The sequence below is a fragment of the Bison bison genome, unplaced genomic scaffold, assembly GCF_000754665.1.
Source record: "Bison bison bison isolate TAMUID 2011002044 unplaced genomic scaffold, Bison_UMD1.0 scf7180017864171, whole genome shotgun sequence".
Taxonomy (NCBI): Eukaryota; Metazoa; Chordata; class Mammalia; order Artiodactyla; family Bovidae; genus Bison; species Bison bison.
Genome location: NW_011494743.1, coordinates 723,863 through 724,198, shown reverse-complemented (window position 1 = coordinate 724,198; position 336 = coordinate 723,863). Strand labels below are relative to the sequence as shown.

General features: G+C 61.0%; 1 protein-coding gene across 4 annotated transcripts in view; it reads left to right on the top strand.

Moving 5' to 3' along the window:
* The window catches only part of NEK10 (NIMA-related kinase 10), a 272,823-nt gene that overhangs the window by 170,414 nt on the left and 102,073 nt on the right, over positions 1-336 (top strand). The window lies entirely within an intron of this gene.

Below are 336 nucleotides of genomic sequence, written 5' to 3'. Positions count from 1 at the left end.
TCAGTGTCTGATTTCCACCCTGACACAAGGGGGCGGTGGTGGACACTTTTTTAGGCTCACTTGTTCAGTCGCGCTGTGGGGAGGGAGGGACGCTCCAAACAAATAACACTGGCGTGTGCTCACAGTGGCTCAGCCACACTGGGCCTGCCCCCGCTCATGGCACGTGTGCCCTCCCTGCCCACACAGCTGAGGCTCTAGGTTGCTCCACAGGGAACCGTCCGAGGCCAGCCCTGGCCTGCATGCACCTCCCAGGTCTAAGCCGCTCAGGTTCAGGCACTCAGGTAGTCCTCAGAGGTGCAGACTCGATTGGGCCTGCGTTTTGTGCCCTTCCCAGGT